At 42.3% G+C, this 14,419-nt stretch overlaps 1 long non-coding RNA gene across 1 annotated transcript; it reads right to left on the bottom strand.

Annotated features, from left to right (window-relative positions):
• Positions 1 to 637: 637 nt before the first annotated feature.
• Positions 638 to 14,192, bottom strand: LOC117081125. Its single transcript, XR_004436105.1, has 3 exons — positions 13,986 to 14,192; positions 2,450 to 2,967; positions 638 to 1,171 (listed from the first exon to the last, which is right to left on the bottom strand). It is a non-coding gene; the product is annotated as an uncharacterized LOC117081125 (long non-coding RNA).
• Positions 14,193 to 14,419: the final 227 nt, after the last annotated feature.

Here is a 14,419-nt window from a genome sequence, read left to right on the forward strand (position 1 = left end):
TGACCACTTATATTTGGCTCAGAATAAATCTCTTCAAATATTTTACAGAGTCTGACACTTTTCATCCACACTCTTCTTCATGTCTAGCCACTTGCAGTCTTCAGTGAAGGACTGGATGCCATCACCTTAAAAATGAGGTGGTCGGCTGAGTGTGGTGGCTCACGCCTGTAATCTCAGCACTTTGGGGAGGCTGAGGCGGGCTGGTCACCTGAAGTTGGGAGTTCAAGACCAGCCTGACCAACATGGAGAAACCCCGTTTCTACTAAAAATACAAAATTAACCAGACGTGGAGGTGCCTGCTTGTAATCCCAGCTACTTGGGAGGCTTAGGCAGGAGAATCACCTGAACCCAAGAGGCGGAGGTTGCGGTGAGCCGAGTTCATGCTATTGCACTCTAGCCTGGGAAACAAGAGTGAAACTCGGTCTCAAAAAAACATAAAGAATAAATAAATAAATAAAACATAATGAGGTGGTCACCCTCCACGGATAACAGAAATGAGTCTGCAGGTTACAAGACCATTGTACTCCACAGTCATGCTCTGACTATAAGATCTTCAACTAAAAACAAAATTCCATGGACTGATTGGTTCACTCATTTATTTAACAAATATTTGGCACACCCAAAGCAGCTAGCTGTATACCAGGCTCTGGGAACTTACAGTGAGTGGCACCAGCCGTCCTGCCTCAGGAGGCCTGGTCTAGGGGCTGCGCGTAAGCACAAGGACAATGTGGCTTGAGAAGTTTGTTAAAAGAAGCACAGAGGTCAGAACTCATGGGAACAGCGTTTGACACAGACATGGGGCTAATGGGACCAGGGGTGGGAAGAAGCCATATCAGACTATTCCTTTCAGAAAAAGTTGGACTGCATTTTTGAAATCTAACAAGTTCACTGGCATCCTTATGACAATTGTCTCACTTCTGAATCCAAATTCTTAGCTAAGGCATAAATAGCCTTAGCCTGGGCTTGTCACCAGATGAAGTCCAATACCTTCACCTCCAGTATTTTCTAAGGAAAATATGTCCTTATGTCTCTCTCGGGGGAATCTCCTTCAGGACAGATGTGTTCTAGAGCTGTCCCTGTGGCACCCAGGTTTTCACAGTGCAAGTAATGCACCCTCGGGAGATTCAGGATGGGTGAGAGGCACACAGTGTTTTTATAAAGCGGAATTTGGCTGGGGGTAAAAAAGAGTTCGGAAATGTGAACTACAGAAGCAGGTATATTATGAGGCAGAAAGAATACACATCTAAGTTGAGAATCTGAACATTAATTCCCTCAAAACAGTCAATGCTTGGCTAGTCCCTAGAAAAATGTTCATAGACCCCTATTTAAAGAATATTCATTTTAAAAGAGCTCTCATTTGCAAACTTAGCTGGGAAGCACTCCATTCATTCCGTATTTAGAATGCAGGAGTCATCCCTCTTCCAAGTTTAAGGACCTCCCTTCTCTCCTTTTAAAAGAACGTACACGTTTAGCCCAAAGAGTGGGCTGGGGCAAAGATGCCAAAGCCCACAGGCTGAATTCCCATTCCCCTCCTCCCACCCTGCACAGCTTCCCTCACCTGAACTGTGGAGACTTCTAAAGCAGGGGCACCACTCTGCCTCGGGTCAGTCCTTTGGGGAAATTAGTAAGGTTAATTGAGCCTCAGGCTGTTTCCATGACAGCACAACAAATGGTGTGGTTCATAGAATCACAGTTTTGCTACGGCTGAAAGAATTTCAACCTGTCCAACACTTATTTTATAGGTATAGAAACTGAAGCCAGAGAGATGGCTGACTGATGTTCCCCACATGTCGCAGCTTGTCAGTGGCAGAACTGGAGCTGCGAGACAAGGCTCCTGATTTTCAAAACCAGGGCTGCACCTGCAGAAATGAGTTATTTGACACACAGGGAAAGAACAAATGGCTGGACTGACTGTATTGTTCACTTTTCACCTAACTGCCCCGCTGTTCTTTAAAGAAGCTTGTGATTTCTTCATCTGGGAAACCAGATGACCATGTACATCTCAGGGATTTTCAGAGGAACTGCAGCTGCAGATGACTGAGTCACTCTCCTAAGAGTCAGTTTTTCGCAACCTCGATCGCCCCTCAAGTGGCCTCAGAGTCCCCAGGATTTCTACTGGACTAGGGCTGGACAAGAGTCTGACATGCTTCTAATTATTCCAAATTACAGACGCTTCAAAATGAAAACCCTGAGCAAAATCAGCTGCTTCTCTGGAGCTTTTCCATTTAATTTGGACTTCTCATTCCCCACGTTGTACCTGCTGTAAATTCCAGAGGATCAGAGCAGGCCAGCCATGACCAACTCCCAGTTAAAGACCCCCATCAGCTGCACCTGACTCAGATGTAAAACAGCCCTCCATGATTCTGGGAGAGGCCAATACCTGTTGTCTCAGTCTGTTTATGCTACTATAGCAAAATACCTTAGACTGGGCGATTTGTAGGTAACATACTTTTATTGCTGACAGTTCTGGAGGCGGGAAAGCCCAAGATCAAGGAACTGGCAGGTTCGGTGTCTGCTTTCGTCTCTGCTTCCAAGATGGCACCTTGTTGCTGTGTCCTCACGTGGCCACAAGCAAAAGGGTAAAAGGACTTAGACAGTTTTCCCGGCCCTTTCTTTTTTCGTTTTTTAATTTTTATTTTACTTTAAGTTCCAGCCCATTCATAAGGTCACTAATCCCATTCACAAGGGATCCACCCTCAGGATTTAATCACCTTCTAAAGGCCCCACTCTTAATACTATCACATTGGTGTTCAGGTTTCAGCATGAATTCTGGAGAGGACACACACATTCAGACCATAGCCTCTTGTTGAGTGGGACTTCAGAGTTGGAGAAAAACACATCCCCCTTGCTTGGATGTCATCGACTTCCCATTCCTCTGTCTGAAAGGATCCTGAGATGTGCCTACAGACCTCAGCATGATGGTTCATCTGAAACTGAGCCTCCATGGAGCGTGCAAATGAATCAAATCTAAAGAGCGAGGAAAAACCAGAAATGAGCAATTGGTGAATTTAGGAAGAATGGAGAGTTCATCAGGGTAATCAGACACAGTTTTAACATCAAAATTAGCAATTTCATTTCCTGAATCCATGGGTAACTATGTCTCATCATTTTAGAAATGCCTATAATAAATCCTTTAAAAATAAATTCCAGTAACTTTGCAGTAAAATAAGAACCCAAATGAATATGACAATTATGTAGAGTTTAAAAACATTAGGATAAGAAGCAATTTTTCGAAGTCATCTGTAAAATGCAGATAATACACATACCGCTTAGAATTTTGGTGAAGATGAGATGTTAGAATGAATGTGACCCACTTAGCCAGAGCCTTGCATATACTATTATTATTTCAGCAAATATAATCTGATCACTTTATGGGCCAAGGAAAGATGTGAGGTCTGGAGAGATTGACTTGTCTGTGGTCAGAAAGCTGCCACTGAACAACCAAAGATTAACATCCCTTAGGGTGATGCCCAGTATGGAATCCTTTCTGCTTTGCACAGTTCCAACACCCAGCAAGTTTACATCAACATATTGTAACTCAACCCCAAAACTCTAGAAAATGCTAAGGAAGATGAGACTTTCTCAAAGACGCCTGGTACATTTCAGTCACTACACATTGTTTAAAGTTGCTGGAGGAATCACAGAAGACTTGGTTTCCACCAGAGCCTTGGACATTCACATTGGCTAGAGGCTGCTCAGGAGGGGCTTTGGGAAGGAGAATAGGGAAGGTGGTTAAGGCTTATATAGTAGGTGATGCCTTTCGAAAAGGACGTGATGAAGTCTTCTCTTTTACCCCAAATTTCCAGAAAACTCACCCACAGTGGCTATTTACTTTGGCCTCCCTCAGAATCACTGGAGCATGCTTCATATCAGAATTTTGAGGAGCCGATTAGGGAGAGAATGTGAGTTGGCAAGGCATGGGGTTGGCTGGTCAGGTTTGTCCTACCAGAATCTCCACGAGGGGCTCTTTAATGGAGAGAAGCAGAGGTAGACCATGCAACTCATGCACCTATTAAAACTTTCCTAATAACATATAAGTCCTCTAACTTTTTCTTAGCTTGGAAAAAAAGCTTTTAAATACTTTTTTACTAAGATATTCTATTAAATTCAATCTTTTAAATATGGGTATATCTTTCCCCCTCATATTCATCGGATTTGGCTATTTTTTTATAGCTTTAGATCCTTTCTATTCAAGTTTATGTTTAGCTGCTATTTAAAATTTTTTTTTTTTCTTGTTTTTCCCTCCTCCCCTCCTCCCCAGTACTGTCGTGGATTTTAAAGAACACACTTTTGGGGAGGATTGGAAGAAAAGGCTGAGGCTAGAGCTTGCTCAGTCATACTAACCTAATCACAGCCATTCATCCTTCACAGCATTCCATTCCCTCGTGTGTGTGTGTGTCTGTGTGTGTGTGTATGTGTGTCTATCTATACATGAAGGCTGAGATATGTCAGCTTTTGAAAAAAAGATGGGTAAATTGTATGTATTTACAATTTTGCATTATGTTTCTTTGTTTTCTAGATGTCAGCTGAGGCCTCTCTGCCTCTCTTGAGATTAGGCAAAGTTAGCAAGAATTTCCCATCATTATTGCCAATGGATTTCTGAAGTTCCCGCCAATATTTCTTTGAATTCATGGGGAGGGGGCAGAGTGAAGTTGTGTTCTTAAGGCCTCTTCTGTGTCCCGGGCTACTTCTTTCCTGCTTGTCACTTTGGCTCCATTTATATTCCATAAAACTCTTGTCCATTCTAGAAATTAAAGAAACCAAAATACCCTCACATAAAAAAATTAAGGTGAACAGAGAAGACATTTCTACAGCTTTTAGGAGGAGGGAAAAGGGGTATTAAAATGGATGTATGACATAGAAACACAAACAGCCGCACATAGAAGAGTAGGCCTTACCATTCTTCAAATGTGCTTTGGCCACACTGTCCCCAGAACATTTCACTGGCCTTCCTGCCCTGGTACAAACCCTTGCTATTTCCTTGGCTCTTCTCTTATCCTTCCTTTTAAGAACAAATACTGAAAATGTCTCATTTCACGCAGAACCCCCTTTCCTTTCTCTGGTGTGTTAGCTCTAAGCGAAGGAGCCTTACAAATGTTCTTGCCTAAAATCTCTAACCAAGGGGAATTCTAGTGCTGCCCTGTGAAGGTAGCGGCGTCGCGACTAATATTATTTTTGTGTTTACTTCATGTTTAGTCCACATACTGCCTATTTCGTATAGCTTTAGATGAAAGCTAAATACTATATATCTATAAAATAGCAGAAAGCATTCGGATTGCGAGTCCTTTTGGATTCAGCATTGTTCCTCTGATTGTCTGGTAGGTGTTGTTAAAATACTGCCTGTTTTCTCTCTCTAAACCCCCACAGGAAACAGGGTAGACCTCTTGGGGTGTCTGGCAAACTGGGAAGTGGCAGGATTCAGGTCCACAGAAGTAGAAGTGAGGGTTTCCCCACAGGTGATCAAGAACAGCAAAAGCCCAGTGGCTCGTCTGAGCCAATAGCTCTTGCAGAGCACCAAGGATCATGCTGGGGAACCAAGGTTAGTTGAGAAATTCAAAGATCAGGAATAGAGTTTAAAAAAAAAACAAAAAAGTGTGCCTGCGTGTGTGTGTGCATGCGTGTGTGTGTGTGTGCGTGTGTTGGGGAAGGGGCTTGGAGGCAAAGCCGAGGATTAGAGGCCAAGCAGAGCTAGAATAGCCTGGAAGGATATAGGAACACCTACAACCTGCCGTTTTAGACAACACGCAAGCAGAGGGCTGCTCCACCCCTCACAGGGACGTACGGGTACTCCTGGGCACCCTTTTGTCCACAGGAAGCCACGGCTCCTGTTCGAGTTTCATGTTGTCAGGATTCATTGGCATTGTGTTCCTTTCTCAGCATCAGTCACACCTTTATGATCGTTGCTTTTGGGGCAATATTAAATGTTTGGATACTCCCAGGGGACTTTTATGGGGAGCAAGTTGTATTTTGAAATCTAAGGAGTATACTCCTTCCTGACTTGAAGACTAGCTGTAAAGGCAGTTTTATACCAATAGATGTGTCTTGTGATGCCGAATCATTCATCACTATAACATTTGTAAATGACAGAACTCATTTATTAGTTTCTAGCTGAACCCTTATATTCAGGCATTTCTTCAAAGATTCTCTTGCCCTTGTATTTTAATTAAAGAGTTTCTACATTTTGTTTTTGAAATATTTGTTTTTCTGATTATAAATGTAACATATGTTCATCTGCATTCAAATAATATAAAAATAGATAACTTAAAAAGTTGAAATTCCTCTGTAGTCCTATTTCTCTAGAGATGGTTGTAAGCAGTTGGGCATATTTATGTAACTATATCGAAATTTATATTTTATATGTCAATATATTTATATTTATTTAGAAATGTAACTTTATATAAATATGCTCATATAAATATAAATATATTGTCTGAATATTTATATTAATGTAAATATATATTTATATTTATTTAGAAATGTAACTTTATATAAATATGCTCATATAAATATAAATATATTGTCTGAATATTTATATTAATGTAAATATATATTTATATTTATAAATTAATCAGTTCTACATGAATTCCTAAACTCAATGATATATATTAGATATTTTCACATTAATGCTGATAGATCTACCTTATTTTATTAGTAGTTGAATATTCCATTGTGTGATAATTTTAACATAAATTAACCATGATTTTATATGCAGTCCATTCTTATTGAATATTTGTATTATATTCAATCCTGCACTAAATATATTTTCACCCATTCATTGCGAATTCATGAAGCATTTCCATAGAGAAAATGGAATTGCCAGGTTAACAAGTTTACATCTTTAAATTTTTATTTTATTTATTTATTTTTTATTTTTGAGACAGGGTCTCACTCTGCTGCCTAAGCTGGAGTGCAGTGGCACAATCATGGCTCACTGCAGCCTCAGCCTCCTGGGCTCAAGCAATCCTCCTGCCTCAGCCTCCTAACTAGCTGGGATTCCAGGTGTGCACCACCACACCTGGCTAATTTGTTTATTTTTTGGAGAGCCAGTGTTTTGCTATGTTGCTCAGGCTGGTCTCAAACTCCTGAGCCCAAGTAATCCTCCCGCCCCAGCCTCCCAAAATGTTGAGATTACAGGCATAAGCCACTGATCCTGGCCCTGAAATTTAAATATGTACTACAAAACTGCTCTACACCAGTGTTACCCCAGTTGATACTCTCACGAAATGATTGTTTCTGCACCTCTGACCAATATGGACTGTTTTTCAACCTTGTAATTGTTTGCCATTGATATCCAAAATGTGGAATGTTTTAAAATTCTTTTTTATTTTATTATAATGAAAATAAATATTTTTCATCTATTTACCAGTCATTTGTACTTTTATTCTATTAATTTCTTGCTTATGTACTTTGCTTGTGTTTCTGCTGGAGTTTCTGTTATTTTTGTATGTATTTGTAAGAGTTTTTTCATTATTGTACATATTCGCTCATTCAATCATTTAACAAACATGGAGATTCCATTATAATCCAGATATTGTGGTGATTTCTGGGTATTCAGTGATGAATAAAATACTCATTGTCCCTGGCTGTATGTAGGAAGAGACAGACTTAAGGCAAATAAACAAATACGTATCTTATTATAAAGTGTGATTTATTCATTCATTCAATGAATTATCGAATGTCTGCTAAGTGACGGCATGGCAGAGCACAGGAGGAGTTCTCACCACCAAGTAGTTTACGGTACAATTGTTATGAATTCTACATGACGATATGAGAGTATTTATTAGGAACATTGCACCAACTTTGATAATCCAAGAAGGCATCTCTGATAAAATTGTATTTGAGCTGAGAAATGGACGAGAGGCCTCAGGGAGGAAAGAGAGCATGTGAAAAGGCCCCGTGCCAGAAAGGAGCACAGATACAGCTAAAGAGTAGGAGGAAGGCCAGCAGAGCTGTAGCACAGAAATTAAAGAAGAGAATGACTAAAGAGAAGATTGATCTGTGAATTGGGGCTCGAGCAGGCAGGCCCTTCGGGGCTGTGATAACATTTTAAGAAACACAAGTTGAAAAAACTGCAAATATTCTAATATTTATTACAAAAACCACAAGTCTGCACACACATTTGTATTCACATATATGTATAGAGATGCATCTGCAGGGGCCTGGGATTGAATGGGCTTGTCAAGGGAGACTTAACTCTTACCTTCATTTTATTTTTTAAATTTTATTTTAAATTAAATAAAATATAAACATATAATTGAAAATAAATCATTTTAAGGGAAACATTTTCTATAAGTTTTTAAAAAGGCACCAATCACAGTCAATTGAAGAGGCCCCTCTCCAGATGGGCTTTATGTAGGAGGCTGCATTTTTGCAAGGACTCGAAAGCAGAAATGGGGTCAGGTAGGGGCCAGTCATGAGCGAGTGTGTGGGGATGGAGATTTCAGGACATTGTTGGGATATGGTGGGTAAGCCAGGATTTAGATACGTGAAGGGATATGGCTGGAGAGGATATGGCTGGAGAGGCAGCTTGAGGAGACCTTGGATTCAAGTTGTTTTAATTGTATTCCATGAACAAAGAAGAGTTTATTGAAGACTTTTGACCAAGACAGTGACATTATCATAGTTATGATTTGTGAATTCCAACCTGGCACAGGCATCTGAGATGATGTAAAAAGAACCAAACTCTAAATGGGAGAACTAGTGAAAGGTGAATGTAGCAATTTGGCTTAGATTTCCTGACATCTTGCTCTCCACAGTACCAGTAAAAATAAGAAAGCAAGAGAGACATTTGCAAATGGAGTTTACAGTGCAGCAAATTTGGAAATCATAATTTTTTTTCTTTATGGAGTAACAAAACAGCCCCTTTGTACCACGTATATTGATAAGTTCACAGAGTCTGACTGTACCAACCAGCTTATAGAATTTTTCTTAGTCCATTTGGGCTGCTATGACTAAATATCTTATATTGAGTAATTTATATACAATGGATATTTATTTCTCACAGTTCTAGAGGGTGGGAAGTCTCAGATCAAGGCACTGGCAGATACTTTGTGTGTGGTGAGGCCTTATTGTCTGCTTCCAAGATGGTGCCTTCTTGCTGCATCCTCACGTGGTAGAAGTTGAACAGCAGAAGGGGTGAACTCACTCCCTCAAGCCCTTTTATAAGGGTACTAATTTTGTTCATGGGGCAGAGCCCCCATGGCCTAATTGAAGTGGTCTCATTGTCTGGGGTAAATACCCAAGATTTGTTGTGTCATGGCCACAGAAAACCGGATGCGGACACACTAGAGTGAGGTTGAGTTCAAGTCCAATACACAAAAGAAAGAGAAGAACTCTCTGTGGCAGAGGGGGCCGGAGAAAATGCGTTGCCACTTCTGCAGTGAAATGCAGAAGGTTTTATAGATGGGCTTGAGGAGGCGGTGTCTGATTTACATGGGACACGAAAGATTGGTTGGACCAGGTGTGCCATTTACATAGTGTGTGAAAAGCTGGCCACCCCACTCTAATCTTTTATTATGCAGATGGGCTCTCTACCAGGCCAGTGCCATGTTGCCTACTTCTTGACTGTCTGGTGGCAAAGAAAAGGGAAGATGGAGCCTCCGTGTTGAACATACTTGGCTTCCAGGTAGCCCTTTTCTATTGGCACAGCTGCCAGCATCCACCTGTGCAGGCTTCCAGCTTGTTTATCTATATCTGCAGCTCAGTTTTTCAGGCTGCTCTTTGCTGGAAGAGAAATGATTTGGAGGCTGCTTTTTGTTAAAGGGGAAACCTTGCTGAGGAAGCATTTGCCCTCACTATCTGCGTAAATTATTTATTTATTGTATCATAATCACCTCCTAAACGACCCAACTCTTAAGACCATCACTTTGGGATTTAAGTTTCAACATACGAATTTTGAAGGACACATACATTCAAACCATGTCAAAATTGTAAAACCAAGACAATGTGGCCTCAAGTATGGGCCACATTTTAAAATCGCATGTATGTTATATCCACAAGGTCCAGCAGCATTACAGGTAGAAGCAAAGGAATCAACTACTACATTATTGAAAGCAAGAGGTAGCATTTCATATGCTTGGAGGTTCACCTTAAAACCAAAGCATCATACATAAAGGTGTCTGGTTATGCGAGGTGAGGCTGCAGTTCGATTTCACCAGGTCTGCTTCTGGGGCCTTCCATCCACATGAACAGGGTGCCAAAAACCCCAAAAGAAGGCGAGTGAAAAACAACTGGGCGGAGCCTTGTTTCCAATCAGTTGTGGAGAAGATGAGACCAAAGAGATCATTTTCTCTGGATGCCTCTCTACCCTTCCGTAAGATTTAGTCCATCAAAGCCTTAGAGCTCCTTGTAGTGTCTACTAAGAAATCCTTTGTGTGTGTGTGTGTGCGCCATTAAGAAATACTTATGCGAAAATTGTATAAGGTAGGTCCGTGAGAGATCCTATCAGTCATTGAATATTTTAAATAGAGGGAATTTTATGCAGGGAATAGGCTCACAGGGGCTGGATGAGCTGAGAAGCCAAATAGGGGTCAAGGAGGTAACCCAGAGATTACAGCAGCAGGAAACCACTATCACTGATGGGGCTGGAGGTAGAAAGAAAAAGGATGGTGCTCTTAGATCCAGAGAAGAGTCACCTCGAAGAAGCTGAAACCACTGCAAACCTGGAGCCAGGGAGGAAACACAGCCTGTGCCAGAGATGCCAGCCAAGGCAGAGAGGAAGGAGGAGGGATGCCACCTCCTCCTCCCCTCCTGCCCTCCAGTCTCCTGCCAGTGTCCTCATGGCTGGACCGTCAGAGCCCAGCTGACAAGGGAGTTTGGGAAATACAGGCTGCAGGAGTTGGCCATGTGATACAGTGAAGATGGGGAACAGGGAAGAAAGGTGAGCTGGCAAACAGCCCCATTACTGACATGGTATCATTATTTCATCTTGTTTAGCACAGTTTCACTAATTTGAGTTTTCCGTAGATTATTACTCTATCATTTCCTCCGCTGTCGGGCTCTTCCTTTCTTTGCTTTTTTTTCCTTCTACTTCTGTTCATTTCACAATTTCTTGGCTAACGAGGAAGCAAAATCCTAGTTGTCGGGATACAGGCTCATTTCTCCATTTCTAGAGAGAACCACTTTGTCTTAAAGTAGAGAATGGATTAGAGGTAGAAAGGGTGACAGCGTCCGCTCCATGGAGCCTGCGCTCACCCACTGACTAGGTGTATATTGTATCAGGAGGTGAATGTAGACAATGAACCAGGGCAGATTAGGAAGGAAAACGGATTAAGTAGAGGTGACTCACTAAAAATTGTTAAGATGAGACTGGCCTTCCCATTGGCTGCTCCTTCTCTAAGTATCAGGTGTCCTGTGCTCTTCTCTACTCTACAGCCTCCTCCACAATCCCACAACAGAAACTCTGTTTCGACCAAACAGGCAAGCAAACAGATACAAGCAGTATCTATGCCTTGAGCAAAGACTATGAGACTTTGATACTGTCCTGTGGGTCTAGTTGAGAATTCCTCTTCCAGAGGTACTTGCATTTAAAATTTTATCACAAGTTATGCAGTGAAATGCTTCCATTAAGTAAATAATATGTGTAGGAAGTCTATTTCACCTCTCAAAGCATATCAGATGCTGGTCTGCTATTCTGCAGGGCAGGCCCTGGTTCTGAAGTACGTTCTGGGAGGACAGAGTGAGAGGGAGGCTAGCTAGGGTGGACTATTGGGGAGCCGAGAGTCAGACAGCCAGGAGAGCTGTGCCGGGTGCTCAGAACAACACATTTGTCATGGTTAATGTTAGGTGTCAACTTGACTGGATTAAGGGGATGCCCCGATAGCTGGTAAAGCATGACTTCTGGTGTGTCTGTGAATGTGACTCCAGTAGAGATTGGCATTTGAATCAGTGGACCAAGTAAGGAAGATCTGTCCCCAACCATTGTGGGTGGGCATCATCCAATCAGCTGAGGGTCCGGATAAAACAAAAAGGTGGAGGCAGAAGGCAAATCTTTACTGTCTCTCTCTTGTGAAGCTGAGACACCCTTCTTCTTCTACCTTTGGACATCAGATCTCCAGTTCTCTAGCCTCTGGATTCCAGAATTGCATTAGCAGCCATTTGTGTCCTCAGGCCTTCAACCTGAGAGTAACACCATTGGCTTCCCTGGTTCTGAGGCCTTGGACTTGAACTCAACCATGCTACAGGACTCCCTGGTTCTTCAGCATGCAGACAGCCTATGGCAGGACTTCTCAGCCTCTATAATCATAAAAGCCAGTCCCCTGATAAATCTTCTACTTATTATCTATCTATCTATCTATCTATCTATCTACCTATCTATCTGATCTATCTGTCTGTCTATCTAATCTATGTATCCTATTGGCACCCTACTCTCTCTGGCCTCTTGGATTGTAAGTCACATGTCTTAAGAACTGAAATTCTTGGTGGAGTAGATTTTCTGCATTGGATAAGAAAATGAGGTTAGTAAAGCCCCTTAATGAGATTTATCAGATGCGGTTAGAGGGAGAGTGGTTAGAAACCATACCACTGAAAGCTGCCCAGCTATCTGAGTCTATCCTGCAGATTCAGGGTGGGCTCAGTGCCAAGGAAGGCAGAGGGAAAGAAGTAAAAGAGACTAAGTGATAAGGTTATATAAATAAAAATAGAAGGGAAAACATTGCCTTATCCAAGAAGAACACACTTACATTTTGATTTTATGTAATATACCTCCTGATCCACAAAGAGAATTCCCTAACCTCCCAATGCTATGTGATACCAGGCAAGACTAATCCCTGAGCCCTGGTCAGAACAGCACTCAGAAAAACATCTGTATGGATTTGCTGGCTTTCCTTAAAGGAGGGCCAGCTCAACCCCTTCAGGGCCTTGTGAAGCTAAATTGCTATCAGACTGTGTGGGGAAATGCAAGAAGGTTCTTCCTCTATTACAAATGGGCTCTGTTCTTCCAGACTAGGGCTGCAGAGTATTGGCTGAGGATAACAGCAGTTCAGGTTAGGAGTGAGGACTTGGGTACAGAAGATCTTAAATTGGACTCTGCCCTAGAGAGAGAATCCGTGAAGCACCAAGGACTTGTCCCACTCTTGGATGCCCCTACAGGAAAATGGCCTGAGCAGTTCTTTTTGCAGACAGTGGATACGCGGGGAGGAGAGTCAGTGAGGCCAACCCTGTTGTCTTGGTCACAGTTGGGTCAAGAAACAAATTTCGCTCAACAGGGACAACAAGGAAGTAATGATATAGACCAATCAAATTATCTCTTGGGAAGTGAGAGTGTGTGATGTGCCTGAAGAGGAGGGCCCATCAGGGTTAGACTCTGCCGGATAAAGGACATCAATGGGTCCTTTTTCCAGCTCCTCGTGCAGTGTGCGGCTTGTCCCCAGCATGGGAAGACTGAATCCTAGTGTGCTGTCCAGACGCTCTGAGGCTTTCTCAGCGGCTCCAGTTCCCCATGTATGTGGACAATGACCCTCGGCCCCAGAGCTAATCTGGGCATGAAGTGTTCCTGTGATTCCAAGTCCGCTAGTAGGATTTTAAAACATTTTCCGCTGTAAGATGATGATTAGCTACTGTCACTTCTCATGATCACCCTCCCTCCTCCGTGCACATATGCCTAGCTTCTTAATGATCTATAAAGCTTCTAAAATGCCATCTTAGCTTAAACATCTTAAACCTTTTCTGAAATCTAATGACTATAAGGGACTAGAGCAGAGTCTCTGTAGAACATTGGAGGTCATCCTCTCCAATCAGTGGCATTTTTCAGAGGACCTGCACCTTCCTGACAGGGACCCCCCAAGCTGTAGGTACCTGGCCCTGAGTGAGAGGCGGAGCAAGTTTCTCCCTGAGCCTTACATCACCCACCCCCACCCCACCATGGCAGTGAGCAGGAGGGTGTGACAATCTGAGGGCCTAGGTGGTTGTCATCTTGACCTAAGTTTCCCTTGATACGACTTAGCTACACGGGCTTTGGAAAAAAACAAAAACAAAACCAAGCCAACCTGGTGAGAAAGCCTGAGACAGGATTGCGTCTTGGCCTTTTGGATAAGTCAGGTGGAGAAAGCCTGTGATGGGAACTGGAACAATTCACTCTGGGGACTTGTCTGGTGAGGTCTGTCGCTGGCTCCTGTGCGGGTGGACCCTGGAGCTCTGCTCCCTGCCTTCTTAATCCTACTTCCATCACTGAAGAAAACAAACATTTTGGCCATATTTACACAGCATTTGAATCACATTTTAAGTAATAATTCCAGGTCATACGACTAGAAGACTAGTGATAGCAAAGAAACAAGCACAACCAGTAGATTATGGGTGTCATTTCATCCACCTGAAGGTCATTTCATCCATCCTGAAGGTCATTTCATCCACCCCCATGTCTCTACCTGTCCTAAGATTTCCAGAAAGAGGGAAGGACTGGAAGGAGGCACATTATTTTTAA

Source organism: Trachypithecus francoisi, unplaced genomic scaffold (assembly GCF_009764315.1).
Source record: "Trachypithecus francoisi isolate TF-2019V2 unplaced genomic scaffold, Tfra_2.0 Lachesis_group8, whole genome shotgun sequence".
Classification (NCBI taxonomy): domain Eukaryota; kingdom Metazoa; phylum Chordata; class Mammalia; order Primates; family Cercopithecidae; genus Trachypithecus; species Trachypithecus francoisi.